Source organism: Apodemus sylvaticus, chromosome 2 (assembly GCF_947179515.1).
Source record: "Apodemus sylvaticus chromosome 2, mApoSyl1.1, whole genome shotgun sequence".
NCBI classification, from domain to species: domain Eukaryota; kingdom Metazoa; phylum Chordata; class Mammalia; order Rodentia; family Muridae; genus Apodemus; species Apodemus sylvaticus.
Genome location: NC_067473.1, coordinates 33,211,997 through 33,225,576, shown reverse-complemented (window position 1 = coordinate 33,225,576; position 13,580 = coordinate 33,211,997).

Genomic DNA, 13,580 nt, shown 5'->3' with positions numbered 1-13,580 from the left:
TAAAAGTAACAACGATTACTTTTATTGTTTTTATTTATTTATTTATTTATTTTTATTATTGTGATGCTAACTAGGTTTGTCGATCTTCATTTCCTCTTTAAATCACAACTGCTAAGTAGTCACTCTGATACAACACATTTTAGCTTGAAAATTATGAGGGGAAGATTACTAAATGCATATGAGTCAAGAAAAATCAAAACCATTCTATGCCATCATTTTAAGCTAGCAAGCTCAAGATAAATATGCATTCTTAGCATGCTAGAGCCATAAAAGAATTAACCTTTATACTGGTATTCATTATTTACTTTTGTTTATGTCTGAAGACTTTGTAAGCATATTTCAAAGCTTTCAGGCATTTCATGGTGAGAGCATGAATCTCTGACTCTTAAATCCCCAGTGTTCTCTAGCTACCCTGCTTTAAAACATACTCTCTCTACTTAGATTCCCAGCCTCTATGTGCTCTCAGTTCCAGTGCCTTTCTGGTTACTGAGCACTACATGTGGTTTTCGTATGCTCTTTCCAGTTTTCAGACATGCTCCTCATTCCCTATATTTTTATAGTAAATGTATTTACTTCCCCTTATTTGTGGGTTATATAGCTCTGTTAACATATGCCACACACCAAACCGTGCAGATAACCTTGTAATAACATTACTTTCTTACTATGAGTTCTGCCTACATTGATTTTATATGTGAGCATATCTACTTGTCACTGTATTGAGTGAATATAGATAAGGATATGAATACATCAAAAGTCTATAAACAGATTTAATTGTTTCATTATTCGTGGTGATATTATATAATTCTGTATCAATCTAAATATCACTCTTGAGATATCAGGTGAAATATCACTCTAGGAAATATTAACCTGAATGAGTCCATCTGCTACAATAAGTCTATATTGTTCACACTCTTATGTAAATTTCTAGCTGATTATCTCTTACTGAGAGGCATTAATGAGAGTAATAAAATAGGGAGGTCTAAATTAGAACACAAATATTTTTCATGACAATAGAAATGCAAATATGATTCTAATAATGTTTGCTTTTTATAGATACTCAACTCTAGCTGCACTAATACATATAATACATTTTTACATTCTGCTCTTCCATAAATTGTTGGGCAAAGGGAAAAGTCTTATAGGTAAGAAATATTGCAACCTATAATATATGACTCCTTCATAAAAAAGAGAATTTGATGTCCAACACAGACAGAGTTGTGTTAATAGAAATGCTCATATAGATTAACTCAGAAATGTGTCAAAATATCTTATAATATGTTCTGTGAATTGAGAATAAAACTTTGGAGAAAAATCACTGACTTTTATATTATTTATGAATTCACAATCATTAATTCATTTAGATTAGCCCCCTCTATAATTTCAAAACATTGAAAAAATCACTAGGTAGTCATGGTAACACGTCTGTAATCACAGAGTTGGAGAGGTGCTATTAGGAGGGCCAAGAGTTCAAAGCAAGTCTCAGCTACCTATCAAGTTACAGGGAAGCCTGGGCTAATGAGTCTCTGCCATAAAAAACAAACAACAAACAAACAAATGAAAAGCAAGAGAAGGAAAGCTGAAAATGGCTCACAGAGCTTCTTTGTCTTGCTCTACCTCTGTGTACATTTGAAGTTATTGCTATTATTGTATTATAAAGTTTTAAAATGAATAAAAAAGTTGTGCCATAATGTATATTGTACAACATAGTAGCTACACATTTTTCAAAACAAATCCTATGGCACAATTTAGAGTTTTGAAGTGGCATGGGTAATAATCTCTACTTATGATCTAGAGTTGCTACAAGATTTTCACTGTGTCAAATCTTTCCACAGAAGTAAAGAATACACTAGTATATGGAAATTCATGTGAAAATAAATAAAGAGTGTTTCTGTGCCATGTAGAGTATAATTACAATGCAAGGTTTCCCAGTGATTCCTAACTGAAACTCTGTAAAAAAATTAAAAAAATAAAAAAAAAAACTGTAAGAATCATTATGAAAACCATACACCTGGAAGTAGACTTTCCTGCTAGGTTACCAGGCATAAGAAAACATTAAAAGGAAAAATGTTGGATTCAGCATTAGGCAAGCCAGAACTCTTAGGATCTCATTTTGTTTTGTTACTTTTCAATTTTAAAGGAAACAATGGGAAACAAAATATACAGCCTGACAACATAACTAGGCAAAGAAGTCCTCTTCTGGTTGGAGAAATTCTAATTTTCTCTTATAAATAGTTACTGTCTACTCCAATGGAGAATTCAATTACAAACACAAGCAGAATATAACATCAATCTTAATAATGGATTTCAATCTAGGATAGGAGACAAAAATAGGTGCATAAATTAAGATATGTTAATTTTAGTGTTCGCACAGTATCATAATATATTTTTAATGTCCTTTGACAAACTGGAAACAGTCAACATTAACAGAAAATAATAGATAGTGTTAGTTTGTGTATCAAGATGCTAATTTTGTAAGCAATGATTATATATTTCTTATTTGTAACCAAAAGCAGTAAAATATATTAAAGTAAAAAAGCATTATGGAGTTAGTACCATCATGGAATATATCAACATTCTAGAGTAAAGAGAGATGAGGAGGGGGGACCAAGACATCATTGTATATATTGTGTAGTAGTTTCAATGCGCTTGGCCCAGAAAGTGGCACTATTAGAAAGTGTGGCCATGTTGGAGTAGACATGGCCTTATTGGAGGAAGTGTGTCATTATGGGAGTGGGCATTCAGACCCTTCTCCTAGTTGCCCCTGAGACAGTCCTCTTCAGGCTGTCCTTGCATCAAGATACAGAACTTTCAGTTACTTCTCCAGCACCATGTCTGCCTGGACACTGACATGTTTCTTACCTTGATCATAATGAAATGATACTCTGAACCTGTAAGCCAGCCCCAATTAAATGTTGTCCTTTTAAAGAATTGCCTCGGTCATGGTGTCTCGTCATTGCAACAAAACCCTAACTAGGACAAAAATTGATACCAGGAGTGGTTCTTGAGGAGCAGAAGTATAAGGGTGAATCTTTTATGTATCTTGAATTAAAACACTTCAATTGAATATGTTGAAATGTTGTGAAAACTCAATAAAAATTATTGTGTTGTAATTGTCGATAGCAAGGCCCATCAGCTTAATGAAACCAACACTCATATTTCTAGATGGATTAAATGACATTGATCATAGTACTCACAAGGACCAGTCAATGTAAAATATTATTTTATTAATAGACAGAGGCATAAATAAACTTTTAAATGTTGAAACTGTCACATTAGGATCATTTGTTCCTGACATGAAATTGAAAGGTAAAAAAATGATAAACTTTCCTTAGCCCATTTTGGAAGTGGATTATCAATGCAAATTAACTTGTAAGTAAAGTAACTTTATTGTGTCTTTCAATACTATAGAACCAAATAAATAGTAAAGTCATGAATACATGATGAATTACCATGGATGAAACTAATCTTTAATGACACATTTCTCATGAATGTACCATCTTTAACAGAGGCAACAGGAATACTGCTAGGGAATCATAACTCCTAAAATGTTATATTTAATTTCTATTTGTTCACTGGTGAAGCAACCAATATTGAACACTTAGCTCTAGAAAATGCTGCATTAAAAGTTAGATTCGATGGATGGGATAAAAAAAGTTCAAAAATTTTCTTTAAATTCTTCAGTCACTTTAAGTGAATATTTACTAAAATTTTGAGAAAAGCAGGTATTTGATCATTTTTCTCAATAGTTATAAGATAATAAAGATTTTTTTTAAAAAGCAAATATCTGAATGTTATTGAAACAACATGGTTTATCTATTATTTATTTATGTTTGTAATTGTTTAAATATTTAAACATTTTCAATTGAATTTATTAATTGAATGCAATATATAGCAGGGAAGTTTTCAATATGAGTACCCTGCTGCCTAGAAGCAGTTTTAAATCATTTGAAAAAAATCATGTTTTAAGTCAATGATTCTCAACCTGTGGGTAGCATCTCTTCTGGGGGTGTGTCAACTGACCTTTTTACAGGGGATTCCTAAGATTATCAGAAAAAACAAATATTTGCATTATAAATCATAATAGAAAAATTATAATTATGAACTAAAAATGAAAATCATTTTATGTAAGAGGTCATCACAACATGAAGAAATATATTAAAGGGTCACAGCACCAGGAAGGTTGAGAACACTGTTTTAAGCAAAGATTGAAGAGAAACCCCAGGTTGCTATAGTATATGAAGTATTAAGTGATTTTCTTCAGCTTGGGAGAAGAAACCATTCAGGTTGATCTGCATTTATTATCCTTCTAGTAAAATGACCAAAGACTACTTGTACTCTACTGCTTACTGACAACATGATTTGAGTCAGTCCTTTAATGTACTAGTTTTCTAAAGTAGAAGGCTTCTTCTCAGGGCATTTGAGGGGTGACTTCATCAGTAATGCTGTCTCATGGTACTTATTACATGGTAGTTTTGTTCACTCCAAATTTGTTGGACCCAACCCCATGTAGTATGTATTAAAGTCCTCCTTGTTCCTTACACACTGGTAAAGAAAATCAAGAACGTCTGACTCAGACTAGATATGTCCCATGTGATCTGCATGCTGTTTAGGAAGCAGGCTTGTGTTTGAAGTCTGGGATGTAGGAAGACATGACCAAGCAGAACTTCATGACTTTAAACACTCAGCAGATTTCCATTCCTTCCTTGCCACCTACATTTCAGAAAATGAAAACTTCCCAACTCCCTGGTATCCTTTCTTCACATCTCTATTCCTAGTTTCCTCTACTTAGCTAAAAATGTTCTTCCTCGGACTAAAGTGCTTCCTGCACATCCAGACTCTCATTCGTAATCTCTCTCTCTCTCTCTCTCTCTCTCTCTCTCTCTCTCTCTCTCTCTCCCTTCCCTCTCTCTCTCTCCCTTCCCTCTCTCTCTGTCTCTACCTCTCCCCAGGCCCTGTGGATTTGACTCAAAGACTGTTAAAATCATTGCACTCTCTATGACCTCATCCCTCATCTCCTGCTGTCCCACAGGAGCCACAATCCAGAATTTCTTTACATCCACATCTCAACTCATAAAGCATCTTGAGTGCCCTGCCTGACACTATTTCCTCATTTCCCACTCAAACTGTCTGCTCATCACTGAGTCAGGACTATTTAAAAAAGATCACAGAGACTGTATCTTACTAAATGTAATGAATGCTAACACTACAAGAGGCTTTTTGTTTGTGTTTCCTGTGTCTCAATATTAATAAAACTCAGTTTACCCCTTAGTACTTGAAATACTATCCTCCAAGCCATAGAGCATCCAAATCCCTTAGTCTTTTCCATATCTGAGTTTTACTTCGACCATTTTTCTTTACAGTTTTATAAAATATTAGAATTTGTATACAGCCTTTTCCCATCATTTCTTCTCTCAAAGTAATATCAAAAATGCCATAGCCTTAAACACTACCATTCACTAGGGGTGCTTTAATATATGCTCATTCTAAATATTCTTGCCACCTTTAAAAAAAACATACATCTCAACACACCCAGTTGTCGATTGTCACTGTCATACTTCTAATCTTTATAGCAGGTCCTTGCCTCTTTTCTAAGTCATGAATATCAGTTCTCCTTTCCAAAATCCTTCCATGTAGCACTCTAAGTAGGACTGTTTGTCAAGTAGAAATATCCCAGGCTACCTTTGTCTGCATTCTAACTAGGGCAAAAACAATCACTTCATAATCTAGCCTTACTTCTGGGCTGAGCATTTGACAGACTGTTAGGATTTCTGGAACCACAAAAATATACCATCTTTTGTAGCACCCAAGCTCAGAGGTACTACTAAGAAAGTGTTGGGACTCTAGTTTAGTTCATTCTTGTCTCATCAATGGAAATGGGAGAACATATACGCTTGAAAAAAATCCAGTTCTCCTACCTACAGTTCCAAAGGTCATAAATCATGCAGGAAAAACAACACTGTGTGTTGGTGTATCTGCTTGGTATACATTATGTTTTGGGGTACTTACTTCATACTGCTTCCTTTCTTCCCTAGTTCTACCCAAACTGGCTGGTTATGATTTCTAATGAAGAGACATAATGATATCAAACTTTCCCAGAAAGCACCCTAAGCTTTTGAAATGAAGTCATGTTTTTAAAGTGAAAGTTAATTCGAAGTTAGCTTATGCTTTTTATCCCTTGAGTGGGATAAGTAAGTGTGCAATTGATTTTAATTTAATATTCATGGTGTATTACAGCTGCTGGAGAATATAAGGGCTTTTTTTTCTTAAAGGAAAGAAAGCACAGCCTGGACCTGGCCTCACCCTTAGAATTATCGCTAGAGTTGCAAGGACACTTTTGAATGCTAAACAACTTGTATGTAGAAAATAGCTGTATAAATACATTTTAAGAGCCGGTCTCACATAAGACATTCAAAAGCAGCTGTGGGCTAAGGGAAACTTCAAATAGAGTTTCATTTCCATGTCACAACACACACATAAAGCTGTTGCTGTGATCTCACATCATATAAATTTCTACCTTAATTTTTTCTACCTGGATCACTCTCTTGACTGAATCTTCCTCATTATTCACTTCCAGGTTCAAATGTCATTTCCTCAAAATAAAATAAATTTAATAACTTATTTCTGTTTTTACAAAAGCCCTGAGTTGGTCTATAGCCTAGCAGGGCCTCCAACTAGTAGTTATCCTACTTCTGTCTCATCGTGGCAAGTACTGGAATTAGAGTGTACTTCCTGCTTCAAAGAGTATTTCTAAGAGCTATTATCTGGAATCTTGCATAGCCTTTGTTATTATTGATAGTATTCTCTTTCTCTTCAGATTCCCACAAAAGCAACAAATTCAAGTGTCAGTTATATGATAATAGGCACAATGGCACGTTTATCACTTTTCCAAGTCAGCTCTTTAATACATACATACATATTTAACTCATGTATATTCTATTGTGATACAGGAAGAAACTTATCTATTTCTAAGTTTCTGCTTTTTCATTTATAAAATGAGTCTACTGAAACATTTGTACAAGTGTCAGTATGCAAATTAAGGAATATCTAATCTTTATAGCTTATAATCTTTATAGTTATTTATTGAGGAATATATGTGTACATATATGTATATGCATATTTATATATATGAAATAATTAATGGAAAAAGAAGGCATAAATTTGTAAGAGAGAAGAATGGGTATATCAGAGGGCTTAAAGAAAGGAAATGAAAGGGAGAAATGTTGTAATTAATTTTTTACACAGGCATCTGCTATAGGACAACCTCAGATGTCATTTCTTGGTCCTTTTTCTTGTTTTTCAAAGCAGGGTCTTTGACTGGGACGAAATTCCATGACTAAACTATGTTTTCTGGCCAGGGAGCTCTAGTCATCCACCTGTCTTTGCCTCCTCAGTGCTGGATTGTAAGTGTATGCCATCAGACCTGTTTTATTTTATCCCAGTGTTACAGATCAAACTCAGATACTTGTGTGGGCACAAGAAGCACTTGAGCTGTTAAACTATCTTTCTGGCTGTCTTGGAAAAGATTTTTTTTCTTTTTTTTTTCTTTTTTTTCGATATAAGTTTTTATTTACATTTCAAATGATTTCCCCTTTTCTAGCCCCCCACTCCCCGAAAGTCCCATAAGCCCCTTTCTCTTCCCTTGTCCTCCCACCCACTCCTTCCCACTTCCCCGTTCTGGATTTGCTGAATACTGCTTCACTGAGTCTTTTCAGAACAAGGGGCCACTCCTCCTTTCTTCTTGTACCTCATTTGATGTGTGGATTATGTTTTGGGTATTCCAGTTTTCTAGGTTAATATCCACTTATTAGTGAGTGCATACCATGATTCACCTTTTGAGTCTGGGTTACCTCACTTAGTATGATGTTCTCTAGCTCCATCCATTTGCCTAAGAATTTCATGAATTCATTGTTTCTAATGGCTGAATAGTACTCCATTGTGTAGATATACCACATTTTTTTGCATCCACTCTTCTGTTGAGGGATACCTGGGTTCTTTCCAGCATCTGGCAATTATAAATAGGGCTGCTATGAACATAGTAGAGCATGTATCCTTATTACATGGTGGGGAATCCTCTGGGTATATGCCCAGGAGTGGTATAGCAGGATCTTCTGGAAGTGAGGTGCCCAGTTTTCGGAGGAACCGCCAGACTGATTCTTGGAAAAGATTTTTAACATTAAACATATTATTGATTCAGAAATCAGGCCTTTTATATAAATTTGTGAAAGGTTTTTGATACCAACACTATTTAATTTTTAACCAAAATCACAAGAAAGAGAACAAGAAAACATATGATCTAACTTGCCTTTTGATCTTCAGATTTGTAGAGATCTTTATTTTCTTAGAAATCAAATAGGTTGGCTAACATTATGTAAAAGCAAATAAAAATAATGAAAGAAACTAAAATAATAATTTGAGAACTAAGCAGAGTGGTGCACACTTTAATCCCAGAACTCCGGAGGCAGAGTTATGTGGATCTCTATGAGTTTGAGGTCAGCCGCTTCTACACTGTGAGTTCCAGGACAGACAGGAATATACAATGATACCCTGTAAAAAAAAAAAAAAAAAAAAAAAAAAAGGCAAAAGGAGAAAAAAACATGCTTGTGGTGGCATATTTTGTTTTTATTAATGAGTTTTAGTTCAAATCCCAAAGTAGGGTTTTAGCATACTTTGACCACTACACGGGGTATTGGAGACTGACTAGGCGAAGGCATGCATAGAGGCTGAACATGTTTTAAGGGATATTTATAGGGATATTTATAGTGTTTACTTGAATACACAAACACAGCCATATGTCTTCACGTAAGGCAGGGGGCATATTTTGTCAGTTTCTCTGACCCAGAAGCAGCTGCCAGACATGATATTTGCCTGTCTAAGACATCTTGTTGGACTTCCCTAAATAGGAAGAAGCACTTTGTTCTGAGGTTTTTATGAATGCAAAAGTGTTTCTTACATCCCTAAGAAAATTTAAGAATATTTTTCTTTTTCACTCAGCTGTTAAAAGAGCAGAAAGTTTATATTTGGTGTTTAGTGGCTATTGAGTAACTTGAGTATTCACTCCACACAACAGTTATATTTTTGCTTGGTGTATGTGGCTTCTGGGGCCTGTGTAGACAGACATATTGTATTTTCCACACTCCATCAAGTGTCTATCACTGCTGTATTTTCTAAAGGCTTCTTTTTCTTTGTGAGAAATATTTACCAAGTGTTTCTGCTTTTGCATTGAATCTATCTTTTAGCATTTTTAGGTATACACATCTACTGTAATTAGGCTATATAAATCCCAAGGCACTTCCTGGCTGAAAATAAAATTGCATAGGTGCTCTTGAAGAATCTGGCTCACCATGAGTCTTAACAAAAACTTGCTCACACATATCTGGACTTCCCAGTGATTTCCTTCTTGCCTATTATTGACATGCGTCAGATTCAAAGTCATTCAATTTGATATTCTTCATCTTCAACAGAAAACCCATCTTATCACGCAATCAGTCTCTCAATTCTCCATATAAATGCCTCTTCTCTCACTTTTCCTTGAGTTTACTTGTTTCGAATCTGTTTCTCTGCTAACATGCAAAATTCTAAAATGCTTATCTCATCTAATTAAATATGCCTGGTGACTGGGTCTGACACACAGTCACCATGACAGCTTTGTTTTCCTTTGTAATCAGGTTGCTGCAATGCTGTGATCAAAGTCCTTGACAGGATCCTTCAAGTTTCTGTCTGTACCCCAGAGCTGACCCTGTGCCACAGCTCTCCATACCCAATTCTTCCAGGAGAGAACTGGTCTTTCAGGAGTACTGACACACAGGGTTGCAAGAGGAACAACCCATAGTCAGAAGCAACAAGATCATCTAACACCAGAGATAACCAGATGGCAAGAGGCAAAGACAAGAACATAAACAACAGAAACTAAGGCTACTTGGTATCCTCAGAACCCAGTTCTCCCACTACAGTGAGCACTGGATACCCTAACACACCAGAAAAGCAAGACTATGATTTAAAAATCACATCTCATGATGATGATAGAGGACTTTAAAAAGGACATTAAAACCTCCTTGAAAATGGGAGTGAGTGAGGGGAGGGGAACCTGATCTAGTGTTGGGTGAGAGAAAAGGGCTGAAGTACTGCAGGCCAGCAGAAAGAAGGGAAACAGGCAACCTCAGGAGATAGGAGGTTGGGGGGACCCTCCAAAATGAACCAGAGATCTGGGAGATGAGAGACTCTAAGAACTCAAAGGGAAGGACCTTAGATAAAATGCCCAAAAGTAGGGAGAAGGAACTTACAGAACGCACCACCAGCAGGAAGACAGGGCATCAAATGAAGTGGAGAGGAGCCATCCCATAGTCACAACTCTGACCCATAATTGTTCCTGTCTGAAAGAATTGCAGTGATGAAAATGGAGAGGAGCCTGAGGAGAAAAAGGTTCAGTGACAGGCCCAAAGTGGAATCCAGGTCAAGGGGATAGCCCAAGGATGACACTATTACTGAGGCTAGAAGCACTCAAAAAAGGGACCTAGCATGATCACACTTCAGAAGACCCAAAAAGCAGCTGAAAGAGTCAAATGCAAATAGTTGCCCATATGGACAGAAGCAGCTGATCCCTGTTGTTGAACTACAGAAGGCTGAAAGAAGCTGAAGAGAAGGATGAGCTGAGGGGGACCAGCAGTCTAAATTAATCTGGACCCCTGAGGTCCCTGAAACACTGGACCACTAACTGGGCAGTATATACCAGCTGATGTGAATTCCCCAACACATGTCTGTAGAGGACTGCTAGATCTGTGTCCATTCAGAGATGATGCACTTAATCCTCAGAGACTAGAGGCCCCAGGGAGTTTAAAGGTCAAGTGGGGTGGAGGGTGGGGACATCCACGTGGAGACAGGGGTTGGGGAAGAGGTATGGATATGGAACAGTCAGAGGGTTTACCAGGATGGGGAGATAAAATATGGAGTGCAAAAATAAAAATAAATTTAAAAAAGAAAGGTTATATATGAGAACATTGGTAAGCAGATAGAAGTCCTTAAAGAGAAAACACAAAAATCCCTTAAATAATTACAGGACAAGCCGGGCGGTGGTGGCACACGCCTGTAATCCCAGCACTCTGGGAGGCAGAGGCAGGCAGATTTCTGAGTTCGAGGCCAGCCTGGTCTACAGAGTGAGTTCCAGGACAGCCAGGGCTATACAGAGAAACCCTATCTCGAAAAAAAAAAAACCCAAATCCAAACAGGACAACATAACCAAATAGGTGAAGGAATTGAACAAAACCATCCCATATCTAAAAATGGAACTAGAAAGAATAAAGAAATCATAAAGGGAGACAACCCTAGAGATAGATAAGAAAGATATCAGAAGTCATAAATTCAAGCATCACCAACACAATATAAGAGATAGAAAAGAGAATCTCAGATGCAGAAGATACCATAGAAAACATTAAAACAACAATCAAAGAAAATGCAAAATGCAAACAGTTTTTAACCAAAATATTCAGGAAATCCAGGCCACTATGAGAAGCTTAAATTTAAGGTGTTGAAGAGAGTGGTGATTCCCAACTTAAAGGGTCAGTAAATATCTACCACAAATTTATAGAAGAAAACTTCACTAACCTAAAGAAAATGATGCCCATAAAAGAAGCCTACAGAAATCCAAATAGACTGGACCAGAAAAGTAAATGCTCTTTCACATAATAGTCAAAACACCAAATGCACAAAACAAAAGAAGAATATTAAAAGCAGTAAGGGAAAAAGGTCAAGTAACATATAAAGGCAGACCTATCAGAATTATACAAGACTTCTCACCAGAGACTATGAAAGCTAGAAGATCCTGGGCAGATGTTATACAGACTGTCATAGAACACAAATGCCAGCCCAGGCTACTATAGCCAGCAAAACTCTCAATTATCACAAATGGAGAAACCAAGATATTCCATGGCAAAACCAAATTTACACAATATCTTTCTACAAATCCAGCCCTAAAAAGGATAATAGATGGAAAATGCCAATACAAGAAAGAAAACTACACCCTAGAAAAAGCAAGAATGTAATCTTCTTTCAACAAACCTAAAAGAAGATAGCTACACAAATATAATTCCACTTCTAAAAACAAAAATAACAGGAAGCAACAATTGCTATTCCTTAATATCTCTTAACATCAATGGACTTAATTCCCCAATAAAAAGATATAGACTAAGGAACTAGATGTGTAAACAGGACCTAGCATTTTGCTACATACAGGAAGCACACCTCAGTGTCAAAGACAGATATTACCTCAGAGTAAAGGTCTGAAAAACAACTTTCCAAACAAATGGTCCCAAGAAACAAGCTGGAGTAGACATTCTAATATCTAATAAAAGCGTCTTTCAACCAAAGTTATTAAAAAATAAGAAAGGGCACTTCATATTCATCAAGGGAAAAATCTACCAAGAAGAAATCTCAATTCTGAACATCTATGCACCAAATACAAGGGCATCCACATTCATAAAAGAAACTTTACTAAAGCTCAAAGCATACATTGGACTTTATACAATAATAGTGGGAGTCTTGAAAGCCCCACTATCACCAATGGACAGATCATGGAAACAGAAATTAAACAGACAGAGAGTAAAACTAACATACATTATGGACCAACTGGAATAAGGAGATATCTGTAGAACATTTCATCCTAAACCAAAAGAATATACCTTCTTCTCAGCACCTCATGGTGCCTTTTCCAGAACAGGCCTCAACAGATGCAAGAAGATCAAAATAATCCCATGAATCCTATCAGATCACCAGGGACTAAGGCTGGTCTTCAATGACAACAAAAACAAAAGAACATCCACATAACATGGAAGCTGTACAATATCCTATTCAAAGATAATTTGGTCAAAAAAGAAATAAAGATATTAAAGACATTTTAGAATTTAATGTAAATGAAGGAACAACATTCCCAAAATTATGGGACACAATGAAAGCAGTGCTAAGAGGAAAACTCAGCTCTGAGTGCCTCCAAAAAGAAACTGGTAGGAGCATACACTAGCAGCTTAACAGTGTAAGTGAAAGCTCTATAGCAAAAAGAAGCAAATACATCCAAAAAAGAGAAGATAGCAGAAAATAATCAAATTCAGGGCTGAAATCAGCCAAGTAGAAACAAAACAAACTATACAAAGAATCAACAAAACCAGGAGCTGGTTCTTTGAGAAAATCAACAGAATCTATAAACCCTTAACCAGGCTAACAGAGGGCACAGAGACAGTATCCAAATTAACAAAATCAGAAATGAAAATGAAGATATAAGAACAGAAACTGAGGAAATAAAAAAAATCATCAAATCCTACAACAAAAGCCTATATTCAACAAATTTGGAAAATCTTGAAGAAATGCAGAATTGTCTAGACAGATACCAAATACCTAAGTTAAACCAGGATCAAATAAACCATCTAAACAATCCCATAACCCCTAAAGAAATAGAAGCAGTCATTGAAATCTCCCAACCAAAACAAGCGCAGGACCAGTTGGTTTTAGTGTAGAATTCTATCTGTCCTTCAAAGAAGACCTAATACCAATACTATTCAAACTATTTCACAAAATAGAACAGAAGGATCACTACC